Raw genomic sequence first — 14,494 nt, forward strand, 5'->3', positions numbered from 1 at the left:
GAGAACCACTTGGCCCCCATTAACTGGTTAAACAGATCAGGAATCAATGGCAGTGGGTAGGGATTGCGTACAGTAATTTTGTTAATCTCACGAAAATCCAGACAAGGACGTAAACTGCCGTCCTTTTTTTTAACAAAAAAAAATCCAACCGCCACAGGAGACTTAGAGGGCCTAATGTGACCAGCGGCCAAACTTGTCTGTATGTATTCCTCCAAAGCCTTCCTCTCAGGAATAGTAAGGTTAAATAAACGACTTTTAGGAAGAGTCGCTCCAGGGACAAATTCAATAGAACAATCATAGTCTCTATGGGGAGGCAAAACCTGCGATTCCTTCTCAGAAAAAACTCTCCAAAAATCCTGAATAGGAACAGGCAATTCTCCCCTATCCACAGCTGCAATACGCCCGTTACAACACTTGTCATAACATTTATGGCTCCAGGATTTAATTTCACTGGTAGACCAATCCAGTACAGGATTGTGAAATTTTAACCAGGGCAATCCCAATATTACTGGAGAAGGCAAGTTATTCAACACTACCAAATCCAATTTCTCATGGTGAACACCATTAATAGTGAGAGGAAATTCACAGACCTTGAGAGTAATATTCTTCAAAGGGGAACCATCCACAGAAACCACAGCAATGGGGGATGATAAAGGTTCAGGTTTTAAATTGAGTCTTTCCACGAATCCCCCATCAATAACATTCAGAGTAGACCCACAATCAACAAACACCCGAAATTCCATTAATTTTTCCTGAGCAATCGTGGAAGCAGCTAAAAATACATCCTTGGAATTTAAACAGGCAATACGGGCGTGACTGACCATTTTTTTTTCTTTCTTCATACGAAGCTCACAGCCTTTAATCAAATGACCAGATTTTCCGCAATAGAAACACAAGCCTTCAAAAAATCGACGGTCTTTTTCTTGAGAGCGAGGTGCCACCGATCCAATCTCCATCGGTTCACCACTGTTAGTACACACATTCTCATAACCAGAAACTGACATGGCAGAGGATTTGCTCTCATTAACCCTTGCACGCAGTCTTCTATCCACCCGTATAGCTAATTGCAAAGCCTGTTGCAAATCTTCAGGTGTAGGATAAGCAATTAGCAGGTCTTTAACCCTTTCACTGAGCCCAGCAAGAAATAGACTTTTCAGAGCAGAATCGTTCCACCCTATTTGAGTAGACCAACGACGGAAATGAGTACAATATTTTTCCACATTACCTGATCCCTGTTTTAAACGTCTCAACTCAGTCTCAGCTGATGCGACACGGTCAGGATCATCATATAATAGTCCCAAAGCAGAAAAAAAACTATCCACTGATCTGAAGCATGTATCACTAGGTTGCAAAGAAAAGGCCCACTCCTGAGGCTCTTTGCGCAAAAGTGACATTATGAACCCTACGCGCTGGGATTCATCCCCAGAGGACTTAGGTCTCAAACGAAAATACAATAAGCAAGCATTTTTAAATGAAAAAAATTCTCGGTGTTCACCAAAAAATAAATCTGGCAAACATACCTTAGGCTCCAAGAAATGTGCTCCAGGACAGCTACTCACGTGCTGACAGAGCTCGGCCACCTCCAGAGAGAGTCCCTGCAGGCGATGAGCTAAATCCTGAACCGACACCATGATGGAACAGAAAAATCTTTCCTTAGAGAATTTGCGGGCTGGACTTACTGTTATGTTCTGCTACCAGAGCTAAGGAAAGAGAGGAGATCTGTCCCTACGATAGAACTCAGCTGAATCCCTACGATGTAGCAGGGGACCTGATCCTGCGATCAGACCTGCTAAAGTCCTAAGCTAGTCTGTACGGAGACCTATAGATGTGGGGAAGGAATCCCTACAAGTACTAAGGACTGGGAGGAAAATGGACACCTCCTAACAGAAATAGTAGCAGACAGACGAACAAACAACATATATAGAACATAGAGGTCCGTAGACCAAGCAAACTAACAGAGTTAGATACAGAGCACAGGCTAGCTAGAAAGTAGATATACAATGAAGTCCAGCAAAGCCAGAAGGGCGGAGCAGGATTAAATAGGCCAACAAGGTCATGTGACCAGCAAAGGAAAAAAACCTAAGAGCAAGGTTCTAACAATATTTGCCCAGAAAATGAACTTTAACCCCCAAAACACATTTCAACATCATTGCAGTCCTGCCTTAAAAGGAGCAGCTAACATCGTTTTAGTGATTGATCCATTAACACAGGTGTGGGTGTTGATGAGGACAGGGCTGGCGATCAATCAGTCATGATTAAGTAAGAATGACATCACTGGACACTTTAAAAGGAGGCTGGTTCTTGGTATCATTGTTTCTCTTCAGTTAACCATGGTTATCTCTAAAGAAACACGTGCAGCCATCATTGCACTGCACAAAAATGGCCTAACAGGGAAGAGTATCGAAGCTACAAAGATTGCACCTCAGTCAACAATCTATCGCATCATCAAGAACTTCAAGGAGAGAGCTTCTATTGTTGTCAAAAAGGCTCCAGGGCGCCCAAGAAAGACCAGCAAGCACCAGGACCGTATCTTAAAACTGTTTCAGCTGCGGGATCGGACTACCAGCAGTGCCGAGCTTGCTCAGGAATGGCAGCAGGCTGGTGTGAGTGCTTCTGCACGCACTGTGAGGCGGAGACTCTTTGAGCAAGGGCTGGTTTCAAGGAGGGCAGCAAAGAAGCCACTTCTCTCCAGAAAAAAGATCAGGGACCGACTGATATTCTGCAAAAGGTACAGGGAGTGGACTGCTGAGGACTGGGGCAAAGTCATTTTCTCTGATGAATCCCCTTTTCGATTGTTTGGGACATCTGGAAAACAGCTTATTCGGAGAAGAAGAGGAGAGCGCTACCACCAGTCTTGTCTCATGCCAACTGTAAAGCATCCTGAAACCATTCATGTGTGGGGTTGCTTCTCAGCCAAGGGAATCGGCTCACTCACAGTCTTGCCTAAAAACACAGCCATGAATAAAGAATGGTACCAGAATGTCCTCCAAGAGCAACTTCTCCCAACCGTCCAAGAGCAGTTTGGCGCCCAACAATGCCTTTTCCAGCATGATGGAGCACCTTGCCATAAAGCAAAGGTGATAACTAAATGGCTCATGGAACAAAACATAGAGATTTTGGCTCCATGGCCTGGAAACTCCCCAGATCTCAATCCCATTGAGAACTTGTGGTCAATCATCAAGAGACGGGTGGACAAACAAAAACCAACAAATTCTGGCAAAATGCAAGCATTGATTATGCAAGAATGGACTGCTATCAGTCAGGATTTGGTCCAAAAGTTGATTGAGAGCATGCCAGGGAGAATTACAGAGGTCTTGAAGAAGAAGGGGCAACACTGAAAATATTGACTTGCTGCATTAACTCATTCTAACTGTCAATATAACCTATTGGTACTCATAATATGATTGCAATTATATTTCTGTATGTGATATAAACATCAGACAAACACTAATAAAAACCAGAGGCCAGCAGATCATGTGAAAATATAATTTTGGTGTCATTCTCAAAACTTTTGGCCATGAGTGTAATAGCAGAATAGAGATTGCAGCTCTGGAGGTGACTGGAGCATAAGACATGATGTAACAGCAGAATAGAGACTGCAGCTCTGGAGGTGACTGGAGGATAAGACATGTTGTAATATCAGAATGGTGAGTGCAGCTCTGGAGGTGACTGGAGGATAAGACACGATGTAACAGCAGAAAAGTGACTACAGCTGTGGTGGTGACTGGAGGATAAGACATGATGTAACAGCAGAATAGAGACTGCAGCTCTGGAGGTGACTGGAGGATAAGACACGATGTAACATCAGAATAGAGACTGCTGCTCTGGATGTGACTGGAGAATAAGATATGATGTAACAGCAAAATGGAGAGTGCTGCTCTGGAGGTGACTGGAAGATAAGACACGATGTAACAGCAGAATAGTGAATGCAGCTCTGGAGGTGACTGGAGGAAAAGACATGATGTATCAGCAGAATAGTGATTGCAGCTCTGGAGGTGACAGGAGGATAAGACACGATGTAACAGCAGAATAATGACTGCAGCTCTGGAGGTGGCTGGAGGATAAGACATGATGTGACAGTAGAATAGTGACCACAGCTCTGGAGGAGACTGGAGGATAAGACACAATGTAACTGCAGAATGGTAAGAGCAGCTCTGGAGGTGACTGGAGGATAAGACATGATGTAACAGCAGAATAGTGAGTGCAGCTCTGGAGGTGATTGGAGGATAAGACCTGATGTAACAGCAGAATAATGACTACAGCTCCGGAGGTGACTGGAGGATAAGACACAATGCAACAGCAGAATGGTGAGTGCAGCTCTGAAGGTGACTGGACGATAAGACCTGATGTAACAGCAGAAAAGTGACTGCAGCTCTGGAGGTGACTGGAGGATAAGAAACGATGTCACAGCAGAAAAGTGACTGCAGCTCTGGAGGTGACTGGAGGATAAGACACGATGTAACAGCAGAATAGTGACTGAAGCTCTGGAGGTGACTGGAGGATAAGACGCGATGTAACAGCAGAATAGTGAGTGCAGCTCTGGAGGTGACTGGAGAATAAGAGACGATGTAACAGCAGAATAGTGAGTGCAGCTCTGGAGGTGACTGGAGGATAAGACACGATGTAACAGCAGAATAGTGAGTGCAGCTCTGGAGGTGACTGGAGGATAAGACACGATGTAACAGCAGAATAGTGAGTGCAGCTCTGGAGGTGACTGGAGGATAAGATGTGATGCAACATCAGAATAGTGACTGTAGCTCTGGAGGAGACTGGAGGATAAGACTCGATGTAACAGCAGAACAGTGACTGCAGCTCTGGAGGTGACTGGAGGATAAGACACAATGTAACATCAGAAATGTGACTGCAGCTCTGGAGGTGACTGGAGAATAAGACATGATGTAACAGCAGAATAGGGACTGCAGCTCTGGAGGTGACTGGAGGATAAGACATGATGTAACAGCAGAATAGAGACTGCTGCTCTGGAGGTGACAGGAGGATAAGATATGATGTAACAGCAAAATGGAGAGTGCAGCTCTGGAGGTGACTGGAGGATAAGACCTGATGTAACAGCAGAATAATGACTGCAGCTCTGGAGGTGAATGGAGGATAAGACACGTTGTAACAGCAGAATAGTGACTGAAGCTCTGGAGTTGACTGGAGGATAAGACATGATGTAAAACAGAATAGTGACCACAGCTCTGGAGGTGACTGGAGGATAAGACACGATGTAACAGCAGGATAGTGAGTGCAGCTCTGGAGGTGATTGGAGGATAAGACCTGATGTAACAGCAGAATAATGAATGCAGCTCTGGAGGTGACTGGAGGATAAGACACGTTGTAACAGCAGAATAGTGACTGCAGCTCTGGAGTTGACTGGAGGATAAGACTCAACGTAACAGCAGAATAGTGAGTGCAATTCTGGAGGTGACTGGAGTATAAGACACGATGTAACAGCAGAAAAGTGACTGCAGCTCTGGAGGTGATTGGAGGATAAGACATGATGTACAGCAGAATAGTGACTGCAGCTCTGGAGGTGACTGGAGGATAAGACACGATGTAACAGCAGAATAGAGATTGCAGCTCTGGAGCTGACTGGAGGATAAGACATGATGTAACAGCAGAATAGAGACTGCAGCTCTGGAGGTGACTGGAGGATAAGACATGATGTAATAGCAGAATGGTGAGTGCAGCTCTGGAGGTGACTGCAGGATAAGACACGATGTAACAGCAGAATGGTGAGTGCAGCTCTGGAGGTGACTGGAGGATAAGAAGCGATATAACAGCAGAATAGTGAGTGCAGCTCTAGAGGTGATTGGAGGATAAGACCTGATGCAACAGCAGAATAGTGGCTGAAGTTCTGGAGGTGACTGGTGGATAAGACACGATGTAACAGCAGAATAGTGAGTGCAGCTCTGGAGGTGACTGGAGAATAAGATGTGATGTAACATCAGTATAGCGTCTGCAGCTCCGGAGGTGACTGGAGGATAAGACACAATGTAAAAGCAGAATAGTGACTGCAGCTCTGGAGGTGACTGGAGTATATGACAAGATGTAACAGCAGAATAGTGAGTGCAGCTCTGGAAATGACTGGAGTAAGATGTGATGTAACATCAGAATAGTGACTGCAGCTCTGGAGGTGACTGGAGGATAAGACACGATGTAACATCAGAATAGTAACTGCAGCTATGGAGGTGACTGGAGGATAAGACACGATGTAACAGCAGAATGATGAGTGCAGCTCTGGAGGTGACGAGGATAAGACACGATGTAACAGCAGAATAATAAGTGCAGCTCTGGAGGTGACTGTAGGATAAGACATGGTGTAACAGCAGAATAGTGAGTGCAGCTCTGGAGGTGACTGGAGGATAAGGCACGATGTAACATCAGAATAGTGACTGCAGCTCTGGAGGTGACTGGAGGATAAGAAACGATGCAACAGCAGAATAGTGACTGCAGCTCTGGAGGTGACTGGAGGATAAGTCACGATGTAACAGCAGAATAGTGAACGCAGCTCTGGAGGTTGGCTGGAGGAAAAGACATGATGTAACAGCAGAATGGTGAGTGCAGCTCTGGAGGTGGCTGGAGGATAAGACACGATGTAACAGCAGAATGGTGAGTGCAGCTCGGGAGTTGACTAGAGAATAAGACACGAAGTAACAGCAGAATAGTGAGTGATGCTCTGGAGGTAATTGGAGGATAAGTCCTGATGTAACAGCAGAATAGTGACTGCTGCTCTGGAGGTGACTGGAGGATAAGACACAATGTAACAGCAGAATAGTGACTGCAGCTCTGGAGGTGACTGGAGGATAAGACACAATGTAACAGCAGAATAGTAAGTGCAGCTCTGGAGGTGACTGGAGGATAAGACACGATGTAACAGCAGAATAGTGAGTGCAGCTCTGGAGGTGATTGGAGGATAAGACCTGATGTAACAGCAGAATAGTGACTGCACCTCTGGAGGTGACTGGAGGATAAGACATGATGTAATAGCAGAATGGTGAGTGCAGCTCTGGAGGTGACTGCAGGATAAGACACGATGTAAGAGCAGAATGGTGAGTGCAGCTCTGGAGGTGACTGGAGGTTAAGACACGATATAACAGCAGAATAGTGAGCGCAGCTCTAGAGGTGATTGGAGGATAAGACCTGATGTAACAGCAGAATAGTGCCTGAAGTTCTGGAGGTGACTGGAGGATAAGACACGATATCACAGCAGAATAGTGACTCCAGCTCTGGAGGTGACTGGAGGATAAGAAACGATGTAACAGCAGAATACTGAGTGCAGCTGTGGAGGTGACTGGAGGATAAGACACGATGTAACAGCAGAATAGTGAGTGCTGCTCTGGAGGTGACTGGAGAATAAGATGTGATGTAACATCAGTATAGTGTCTGCAGCTCTGGAGGTGACTGGAGGATAAGACACGATGTAAAAGCAGAATAGTGACTGCAGCTCTGGAGGTGACTGGAGGATAAGACAAGATGTAACAGCTGAATATTGAGTGCAGCTCTGGAGATGACTGGATGATAAGATGTGATGTAACATCAGAATAGTGACTGCAGCTCTGGAGGTGACTGGAGGATAAGACACGATGTAACATCAGAATAGTAACTGCAGCTCTGGAGGTGACTGGAGGATAATACACGATGTAACAGCAGAAAAGTGACTGCAACTCTGGAGGTGACAGGAGGATAAGTCATGATTTAACAGCAGAATAGAGACTGCAGCTCTGGAGCTGACTGGAGGATAAGACATGATGTAACAGCAGAATAGAGACTGCAGCTCTGGAGGTGACTGGAGGATAAGATATGATGTAACAGCAGAATTTTGAGTGCAGCTCTGGAGGTGACTGGAGGATAAGACACGATGTAACAGCAGAATGATGAGTGCAGCTCTGGAGGTGACTGGAGGATAAGACACGATGTAACAGCAGAATAATGAGTGCAGCTCTGGAGGTGACTGGAGGATAAGACATGGTGTAACAGCAGAATAGTGAGTGCTGCTCTGTAGGTGACTGTAGGATAAGACACAATGTAACAGCAGAATAGTGATTGCAGCTCTGGAGGTGACTGGAGGGTTAGACACGATGTAACAGCAGAATAATGAGTGCTGCTCTGGAGGTGACTGGAGCATAAGAGACGATGTAACAGCAGAATAGTGACTGCAGCTCTGGAGGTGACTGGAGGATAAGGCACGATGTAATAGCAGAATAGTTACTGCAGCTCTGGAGGTGACTGGAGGATAAGAAACGATGTAACAGCAGAATAGTGAGTGCAGTTCTGGAGGTGATTGGAGGATAAGACACAATGTAACAGCAGAATAGTGTGTGCAGCTCTGGAGGTGACTGGAGAATAAGATGTGATGTAACATCGGAATAGTGACTGCAGCTCTGGAGGTGACTGGAGGATAAGACACGAAGTAACAGCAGAATAGTGAGTGTAGCTCTGGATGTGACTGGAGAATAAGAGACGATGTAACAGCAGAATAGTGGCTGCAGCTCTGGAGGTGACTGGAGGATAAGACACGAAGTAACAGCAGAATAGTGAGCGTAGCTCTGGATGTGACTGGAGAGTAAGAGACGATGTAACAGCAGAATAGTGGCTGCAGCTCTGGAGGTGACTGGAGGATAAGACACGATGTAAAAGCAGAATGGTGAGTGCAGCTCTGGGGGTGACTGGAGGATAAAACACGATGTAACAGCAGAATAATGAGTGCAGCTCTGGAGGTAACTGGAGGATAAGACCTGATGTAACAGGAGAATAGTGACTGCAGCTCCTTAGGTGACTGGAGGATAAGACACGATGTAACAGCAGAAGAGTGACAGTAGCTCTCGAGGTGACTAGAGGATAAGACATGATGGAACAGCAGAATAGTGAGTGCAGCTCTGGAGGTGACTGGAGGATAAGATGTGATGTAACATCAGAATAGTGACTGCAGCTCTGGAGGTGACTGGAGGATAAGACACGATGTAACAGCAGAATAGTGAGTGCAGCTCTGGAGGTGACTGGAGGATAAGACATGATGTAACAGAAGAATAGTGAGTGCAGCTATGGAGGTGACTGGAGGATAAGACACAATGTAAAAGCAGAATAGTGACCGCAGCTCTGGAGGTGGCTGGAGGATTAGACATGATGTAACAGCAGAATAGTGACTGCAGCTCTGGGGGTGGCTGGAGGCTAACACATGATGAAACAGCAGAATAGTGACCACAGCTCTGGAGGTGACTGGAGGATAAGACACGACGTAACAGCAGAATAGTGAGTGCAGCTCTGGAGGTGATTGGAGGATAAGAACTGATGTAACAGCAGAATAATGACTGCAGCTCTGGAGGTGACTGGAGGATAAGACACGATGTAACAGCAGAATAGTGAGTGCAGCTCTGGAGGTGACTGGAGGATAAGACACGAAGTAACAGTAGAATAGTGACTGCAGCTCTGGAGGTGACTGGAGGATAAGATGTGATGTAACATCAGAATAGTGTCTGCAGCTCTGGAGGTGACTGGAGGATAAGACACGATGTAACAGCAGAATAGAGAATGCAGCTCTGGAGGTGACTGGAGCCTAAGACATGATGTAACAGCAGAATAGAGACTGCAGCTCTGGAGGTGACTGGAGGATAAGACATGTTGTAATATCAGAATGGTGAGTGCAGCTCTGGAGGTGACTGGAGGATAAGACACGATGTAACAGCAGAATGGTGAGTGCAGCTCTGGAGGTAACTGGAGGATAAGACACGATGTAACAGCAGAACATTGAGTGCCGCTCTGGAGGTGACTGGAGGATAAGACACGATGTAACAGCAGAATAGTGACTGCAGCTCTGGAGGTGGCTGGAGGGTAAGACATGATGTAACAGTAGAATAGTGACCACAGCTCTGGAGGTGACTAGAGGATAAGACACAATGTAACAGCAGAATGGTGAGTGCAGCTCTGGAGGTGACTGGAGGATAAGACACGATGTAACAGCAGAATAGTGAGTGCAGCTCTGGAGGTGATAGGAGGATAAGACCTGATGTAACAGAACAATAGTGACTACAGCTCTAGAGGTGACTGGAGGATAAGACACAATGTAACAGCAGAATGGTGAGTGCAGCTCTGGAGGTGACTGGAAGATAAGACACGATGTAACAGCAGAATAGTGAGTGCAGCTCTGAAGGTGACTGGAGGATAAGACCTGATGTAACAGCAGAAAAGTGACTGCAGATCTGGAGGTGACTGGAGGATAAGACACGATGTAACAGCAGAATAGTGACTGCAGCTCTGGAGGTGACTGGAGGATAAGACACGATGTAACAGCAGAATAGTGACTGCAGCTCTGGAGGTGACTGGAGAATAAGAGACGATGTAACAGCAGAATAGTGACTGCAGCTCTGGAGGTGACTGGAGGATAAGACACGATGTAACAGCAGAATAGTGACTGCAGCTCTGCAGGTGACTGGAGGATAAGACACGATGTAACAGCAGAATAGTGAGTGCAGCTCTGGAGGTGACTGGAGGATAAGATGTGATGTAACATCAGAATAGTGACTGTAGCTCTGGAGGTGACTGGAGGATAAGACACGATGTAAAAGCAGAATAGAGACTGCAGCTCTGGAGGTGACTGGAGGATAAGACATGATGTAACAGCAGAATAGAGACTGCTGCTCTGGAGGTGACTGGAGGATAAGACACGATGTAACAGCAGAAAGGTGAGTGTAGCTCTGGAGGTGACTGGAGGATAAGACACAATGTAACAGCAGAATAGTGAGTGCAGCTCTTGAGGTGACTGGAGGATAAGACATGATGTAACAGCAGAATAGTGAGAGCAGCTCTGGAGGTGACTGGAGGATAAGACACAATGTAACAGCAGAATAGTGACTGCAGCTCTGGAGGTGACTGGAGGATAAGACACGATGTAACAGCAGAATAGTGACTGCAGCTCTGGAGGTGACTGGAGGATAAGACACGATGTAACAGCAGAATAGTGACTGCAGCTCTGGAGGTGACTGGAGGATAAGACACGATGTAACAGCAGAATAGTGAGTGCAGCTCTTGAGGTGACTGGAGGATAAGACATGATGTAACAGCAGAATAGTGAGAGCAGCTCCGGAGGTGACTGGAGGATAAGACACAATGTAACAGCAGAATAGTGACTGCAGCTCTGGAGGTGACTGGAGGATAAGACACGATGTAACAGCAGAATAGTGACTGCAGCTCTGGAGGTGACTGGAGGATAAGACACGATGTAACAGCAGAATAGTGACTGCAGCTCTGGAGGTGACTGGAGGATAAGACACGATGTAACTGCAGAAAAGTGACTGCAGCTCTTCGATCTTAACAGCAGGAGGGAGGATATCACTGGAAGCAGGCTACACGGCAGGTATGGAGGTCCACAGAGAGAAGAACACTGTTTATTAAATATAAAGAAAGAAATGTTAAAAAATAAACAAACTAATCAATATTAAAAGCGACATGAGCCACAGAGGATCACTGCCATGAAGAAATATATACAGAAGGGGCCACAGGAGAGCATGCAGCAATTGACAAATAGGCTGCGTAGTAAATAATATCAAAAAGAGGATAATCATATGATCGTAATGTCCAAATTTGTTCCTCCATAATACCCAATGGGGGATCGGAGGGAACGTCACTCAAAAAGAGGCGCAGGACAGAGAAGCACGGTATGTATCACAAAAAAGGTGAGAAGCCCAAACTTTCATTCAGACCCCGCGGTGCCAGGGTGTTAAGGGTGATGATAAGACACGATGTAACATCAGAAAAGTTACTGCAGCTCTGAAGGTGACTGGAGGATAAGACATGATGTAACAGCAGAATAGTGACTACAGCTCAGGAGGTGACTAGAGGATAAGACACAATGTAACAGCAGAATAGTGACTGCAGCTCAGGAGGTGACTAGAGGATAAGACACAATGTAACAGCAGAATGGTGAGTGCAGCTTTGGAGGTGACTGGAGGATAAGACACGATGTAACAGCAGAATAGTGCGTACAGCTCTGAAAGTGACTGGAGGAGAAGAACTGATGTAACAGCAGAATAATGAGTGCAGCTCTGGAGGTGACTGGAGGATAATACACGATGTAACAGCAGAATAGTGACTGCAGCTCTGGAGATGACTGGAGAATAATACACTATGTAACAGCAGAATAGTGACTGCAGCTCTGGAGGTGACTGGAGGATAAGATACGATGTAACAGCAGAATAGTGACTGCAGCTCTGGAGGTGACTGGAGAATAAGACGCGATGTAACAGCAGAATAGTGAGTGCAGCTCTGGAGGTGACTGGAGGATAAGATGTGATGTAACATCAGAATAGTGACTGCAGCTCTGGAGGTGACTTGAGGATAAGACACGATGTAACAGCAGAAAAGTGACTGCAGTTGTGGAGGTGACTGGAGGATAAGACATGATGTAACAGCAGAATAGTGACTGCAGCTCTGGAGGTGACTGGAGAATAATACACTATTTAACAGCAGAATAGTGACTACAGCTCTGGAGGTGACTGGAGGATATGACAAGATGTAACAGCAGAATAGTGACTGCAGCTCTGGAGGTGACTGGAGGATAAGACGCGATGTAACATCAGAATAGTGACTGCAGCTCTGGAGGTGACTGGAGGATAAGACACGATGTTACAGCAGAAATGTGACTGCAGCCCTGGAGGTGACTGGAGGATAAGACACGATGTAACAGCAGAAAAGTGACTGCAGTTGTGGAGGTGACTGGAGGATAAGACACGATGTAACAGCAGAAAAGTGACCACAGCTCTGGAGGTGACTGGAGGATAAGACATCATGTAACAGCAGAATAGTGACTGGAGCTCTAGAGGTGACTCGAGGATAAGATGTGATGTAACAGCAGAATAGAGACTACAGCTCTGGAGGTGACCGGAGGATAAGACATGATATAACAGCAGAATGGTGAGTGCATCTCTGGAGGTGACTGGAGGATAAGACACGATGTAACAGTAGAATGGTGAGTGCAGCTCTGGCGGTGACTGGAGGATAAGACACGATGTAACAGCAGAATAGTGAGTACAGCTCTGGAGGTGACTGGAGGATAAGACCTGATGCAACAACAAAATAAAGACAGCAGCTCTGGAGGTGACTGGAGGATAAGACACGATGTAACAGCAGAATAGTTAGTGCAGCACTGGATGTGACTAGAGGATAAGACACGATGTAACAGCAAAATATTGACTGCAGCTCTTGAGAAGACTTGAGGATAAGACACGATGTAACAGTAGAACCCTGACTGCAGCTCTGGAGGTGACTGGAGGATAAGACACTATGTAACAGCAGAATAGTGAGTGCAGCTCTGGAGGGGACTGGAAGATAAGATGTGATGTAACAGCAGAATAGAAACAGCATCTCTGGAGGTGACCTGAGGATAAGATATGAAGTAACAGTAGAATAGTGACTGCAGCTCTGGAAGTGACTGGAGGATAAGACACAATGTAACATCAGAGTAGTGAGTGCAGCTCTCGAGGTGACTGGAGGATAAGATGCGATGTAATAGCAGAATAGTGACTGCAGCTCTGGAGGTGACTGAAGGATAAGACACGATGTTACAGCAGAATAGTGACTGCAGCTCTGGAGGTGACTGGAGGTTAAGAAACGATGTAACAGCAGAATGATGAATGCAGCTCTGGAGGTGACTGGAGGATAAGACACGATGTAACAGCAAAATAATGAGTGCAGCTCTGGAGGTGACTGGAGGATAAGATATGATGTAACAGCAGAATAGTGAGTGCAGCTCTGGAGGTGACTGGAGAATAAGACACAATGTAACAGCAGAATAGTGACCGCAGCTCTGGAGGTGACTGGAGAATAAGACACAATGTAGCAGCAGAATGGAGAGTGCAGCTCTGGAGGTGACTGGAGGATAAGACAAGCTGTATCAACAGAATAGTCAGTGCAGCTCTGGAGGTGACTGAAGAATAAAAAACGATGTAACAGCAGAATAGTGACTGCAGCTCTGGAGGTGACTGGAGGATAAGACACGATGTAACAGCAGAATAGTGAGTGCAGCTCAGGAGGTGACTGGAGGATAAGACACGATGTAACAGCAGATTAGTGAGTGCAGCTCTGGAGGTGAATGGAGGATAAAATGTGATGTAACATCAGAATAGTGACTGCAGCTTTGGACGTTACTGGAGGATAAGACACGATGTAACAGCAGAAAAGTGACTGCAGCTCTGAAGGTGACTGGAGGATAAGACATGATGTAACAGCAGAATAGAGACTGCAGCTCTGGAGGTGACTGGAGGATAAGACATGATGTAACAGCAGAAAAGAGACTGCTGCTCTGGAGGTGACTGGAGGATAAGATATGATGTAACAGCAAAATTGTGAGTGCAGCTCTAGAGTTGACTTGAGGATAAGACACGATGTAACAGCAGAATGGTGAGTGCAGCTCTGGAGGCGACTGGAGGATACGACACGATGTAACAGCAGAATAGTGATTGCAGCTCTGGAGGTGACTGGAGGATAAGACACGATGTAA

Source organism: Phyllobates terribilis, unplaced genomic scaffold (assembly GCF_046119375.1).
Source record: "Phyllobates terribilis strain yellow unplaced genomic scaffold, ASM4611937v1 Scaffold_34__1_contigs__length_13252353, whole genome shotgun sequence".
Lineage (NCBI taxonomy): Eukaryota > Metazoa > Chordata > Amphibia > Anura > Dendrobatidae > Phyllobates > Phyllobates terribilis.